The sequence below is a fragment of the Diadema antillarum genome, unplaced genomic scaffold, assembly GCF_040938485.1.
Source record: "Diadema antillarum isolate AM-2024a unplaced genomic scaffold, OU_Dant_1.0 seq00001137_RagTag, whole genome shotgun sequence".
NCBI lineage: Eukaryota > Metazoa > Echinodermata > Echinoidea > Diadematoida > Diadematidae > Diadema > Diadema antillarum.
The window spans coordinates 32,633-37,775 of record NW_027271949.1 but is presented as its reverse complement, the minus strand read 5'-3'; positions in this window follow the sequence as shown (position 1 = coordinate 37,775).

The window sequence follows — 5,143 nt, the reverse complement described above, 5'->3', positions numbered from 1 at the left end:
TGGATTATCGCAACCTGCGTTTGGATTTACGTCGAAGGAATCATTCATCGGTACATCGCGGATCATTCATTTGTGCATCGAACATCATATTTGGACATTTCCAGGGATATTGCGTGTAATGCCTACGTAAGTAATTCCACTACTGACATATTTGTTTCTCGTGATCATTATTGTACTGATGTGACGCCGATTACCAGTCTGTACCCACAATATCACTGTTAATAAACCGCCTGAACATCAGTTGATTGTTTCTTTTGTGCGATCATTCTCAGAGTGATTTTTGGTCGTAACAGTCGCCGTAGTTTAATGGACTTTTGGGATAATATCTTTGTAATATTCAACAAGAGTAATGTATATATTTTCAATGTGCGGAAATAAAATCAATCAATCCATCAAGACACGTATACAACGGGGATGGGGTAAATTCATAAATATTTGCTGTTATGGTTATCATTACTATCTGTATTATTATACTAATTGTCTCATAATCTGGAAGTTAACATATAAGCGAGCTCCTTGTTACGGAGGGCATGTTGATCAGCGCTTGTGCTTTCAACAGCATTTCACATACACTTAACCGCTCGGTCACCATATCACTCAACATTTATTTTTCTTACTTTTTTGATTGAAAACTTTCTCAAAATTCCACCAAAAGAGTGTACCAGATCGTTGAAGTTCAATTCTAAAAATTCACAGACTTTCTCGTGAAGGAAGGGGCACTCCATCCAACACCTTCTCCCCGGTACTTCGGGGTCATCCCACGAGACCGACACTCACGAGTCATACAGTCCACGAGACCGACATTAAAAAATAGGTCCATGAGTCATACAGCCCATGAGTTATACGGCTCACGAGTCATACAGCCCATGAGTTCGACACTAGGCATAACAGGCTCACGAGACCGACACTAAGCAAAGAAAGCCCACGAGACCGACAGCGATCCGCTAAAGAGGCTCACGAGACCGACACTAGGCAAAGAAAGCCCGACACTAGGCAAAGAAAGCCCACGAGACCGACACTATAGGCAAAGAAGGCTCACGAGACCGACACTAGGCAAAGAAAGCCCACGAGACCGACACTAGGCAAAGAAGGCTCACGAGACCGACAGGATGAACAGCGCCATCTACATGTCAATTACAAATATGTACCTGTACAGGGTGTTCCATTGACCCTATAAAGCCCAGATTTTCATTTGCCACTCCTTAGCCCTTTATCCGATTTCAACCAAATTTGGTGACTCTTCCTGAAATCTTATTGCGAACATTTTTATGTATAATTTAGCTATATTTGATGTTGTTGGTTGCCATGGCAACCATAAACTGACAACCATGTCAGTCAGATTTGCATCTTTTTTTCTGTTCCCATTTATTCCCTTTTTTTTCTGTTCCCATTTATTGAGTGCATATTTAGTTTTTATTGAGTGCATATTTTGCAGACACTGAACAGTCGTAATGTCTTATGTAATACTGTGGTATGTTATTGTCCAATCAAACATTTTGTCAACACGTTGCAGATTCCATTTAGGGTCTTGCCATAGGGCTCTCTGAATTCATCATTAGCAATTCCACATTCTACTTCGTTTCCCTCTCTTCCTCTTTCCCTCTACCCCTCTCTAACCTTCTATGCAGAGCTTGACGGCAGGCACCAAATGGCTTAATAGTTGTACATGTTACTTTTTGTGTCTTACTGATCATATCCTGGTGAAAGTTTTAATGCAACAATAGTTCATAGTATATATACCAAAGTAGGCTGTATAATAATGATGGCTCGGTCACAGTAAGTTCATATTAATGTATAGTTTGTTTGTTTTTCTTCTTCTTCTTTTATTACATAAAATTTGGCAACCTTACATCATCATTCTGGTCTTATCTTCTATCCGTTCTCCGTTTCTTTTTCACAAACACTGATTACTCGGGGCTTACAGCCAAACAAGCTAGCTTTCATGTAGGTCCCGTCATACTTCTCTTTGATCAACCCCATTTCGATTTCGATTTTGACCAGTTATCATTACATGTAATTACTGTGTTATCACCATGTATATTGTTTGTTTTCTGCACATTGTTCACAAGGTAAAAGAACTTGTCTGGTTTCTGTTGTAATGTTCATAAATGAGAAGTATGAAAATAAAATGAATTGAATTGAATTTCATTTCATTTCATTTAACAGCATTACAGTGTATGGAATGGGTGTTTCTTGGCTGAAATTTGTTGAAGGAGCAAAATTTGAAGTAATTATGGTCCTGGAAAGTTCTTCTTATTATTTCCTTTGTTTCTATGTGACAAAGGCATAAAATAATAGATATAATAGAGATAATTGAAAACAGTAAAATTTTCTAAAGATTTCCCTTCTTTTTTGTGTCTTATTTTGATTCCTTCACCCAAGTTATGCCTCTAATATCATTAGTTTATCATATTATCAATTTGCAATCTCAAAATTCCACTATTATGCAAATATGAAATGTCATAACTGCATGTACCCATCCCAAACACTTCATCTCATGCAGGTCTCATCATGTACTTCTTTATGTTGGTATGAATAGCACCCCCATGTGGTGACCTTGAGAAATTTCAACCATAACAAATAATAAGATTCCACTTGCTTATCATTTGCGGCAAATATGAAAATGATTGATATATAATAAGACATATATAATGGGGGTAAAGAAATTACACAGAAAAATCATGTTTTTAGCATATTTCCTTTGTATTTCTTTATATTTTTGTAAATAGCGCCCTCAATTGGTGACCTTGAAAAAATTCAATTGTACGGTGTTGAGTATGAGTTACTCTACCCATGTGCCAAATATGACGATACATCAAACTAGAACTATCACTCATTGTGATTAATATACCCCCCACCCACAACTGAGAGAATTAGCTCAACCAGGATTATTTAAAAAAAAACTTTTTAATAAGAAAAAAAATTACCATGGCAATGCACTGTTCAACAGTGAATAAATGTATTGCTCACTGTAAATCACATGTCCCACATCTCAAGCCACAACATTTTGTAAGGTTTTTATGAAAATCTTCCGTTGCCATGGCAACGCATTATGAAATACTCGTGAAAAAAGTTGTCTTGCACATCTGCCTGTGATAGCGGTCACACATGCCAAATATGAAGTTAATTGCTCAAAAAATGAGAAAGTAGTTCGATCCACAAGTTTTTATGAAAATATGCCGTTGCCATGGCAACGCATTATGCGATATTAACTCAAAAGGTGTCTTGCACATCTACCTTTGATAGCGGTCACACATGCCAAATTTGGGGTCAATTGCTCAAAAAATGAGAGAGGAGTTCAATCCACAACATTTTGTAAGATTTTTTTCAAATTTGCCGTTGCCATGGCAACTCATTATGCAATACTAACAAAAAAGGTGTCTTGCACATCTCCCTTTGATAGCAGTCATACATGCTAAATTCGGGGTTAATTGCTCAAAAAATGAGAGAGTAGTTCGATCCACAAGTTTTTACGAAAATATGCCGTTGCCATGGCAACGCATTATGCGATATTAACGCAAAAGGTGTCTTGCACATCTACCTTTGATAGTGGTCACACATGCCAAATTTGGGGTCAATTGCTCGAAAAATGAGAGAGGAGTTCGACCCACAAGATTTTGCAATGGACCGACCGCCCGACCGACCGACCGACCGACCGACCGGCCACCCGACCTCAGAGTGATTCCTATATACCCCCCCTCCTACACACTATGTGTGGGTGAGGGTATAATAATAAAAAAGTTATATAGGGGGGCACAATGTGACCCCCTTGGGCCTGCGAGGGGTCAAAATAGCTTGGGCTTAATAGGGTTCAATAGGGTGCAATGTCGTTACGCTGTCGAGCGAGATTGTAATTAACTAATAACAGCACCATCTACATATCAACGACATTATTAAGTATGTCTTTGTACACATGTGGCTTTTAGGGGGCAATTCTGTCACGCTACGGGGAGCGACATTGTTACCATTTTTTTCTTTTTTTTTAAATAAAATTGTTCTCTTCATGGGAGAGCCCCCCTCCAAAAAAAAAAGAAAAAGAAAAAATGATAGAGGACAAGAACGATGAATGGTTTAATTTCAATTTAATTTTTAATTTTCCTAATTTCTAATTGGACGGTGGATAGAATCTAAGGTTTTTTCGCCCTTTTCTTTCTCGCTTCACAAGTTAAGTAGGCCTTATTAGGTATCCTATCTGCCTGCTTATACCCCATGCTTAGAGTTTAATTTGTAATTTTTTTTTTAAATTTTAATTTGTAACATTTTTATCCCAGCGATTCACCTCGATTTCAGTGGCTTGTGTTTGTAAAATGATTCTTCTCAAAACGGTATTTTTTCATGAAAGAGAAAAGTTTTCATAGATGCATCTTCTTTTTCCGAATTGTTAATGCTGCCTTAATAATTGACGATTACATTATTTTCTGTGAATTTATACCATTTCAACACCTTTGCAGATGACTACCTCCCCCCCCCCATCATGAAAAGCAGGTGTGCACTACAACACTGACCATTTTGTGAATAATTTTCTTGTAGTGAACTTTTTGTTGTTGGTTGATCTGAATGTCCACATCATTTTATTTATTTTTTTCTAAGTGGGTGTACACCGCTATGGGCTATAGGACGAATGGTTATATCCATCATTGTCTACCAGTGCAGGTATTTGGGGATTTGAGGATTTTACTTGACTTTTGACCCTTTTATAGGTTTGAGATAATGCACTGGGTTTAGTGAATTTTTGACCATGTGTTTTCTAGAAAAAGAAAACAATTGTTGATACCCCCACCCCACCCCTCATCCTTTGTGGCAAAGGCATAAAACATGCTAAGTGCAATTTCAAAATTTGGAATTTCAGCATCACAGTCACTTTAACAAATATCTTAAGAAAAAACATTATCCTTCACAACTTGTCTTAGAGTTGCTGCAATTAATGACACCTTTGCAAAAGGGTGGGGGTTATTGTTGCTGAATTATTGACAAAAAATGGATTTTATGTCATACTCACAAAAGAAGCTTATGTGAGAGTTGTGAGCCAATCATATCATTGCCATTGCTTAATTCTGTGAATAATTGTGTCTTGCTATCACTGTTCTGCAAAACAAGGAAAGAAAATATTAACACTTCATCTGCATTTTCTCTCAGCTTTATT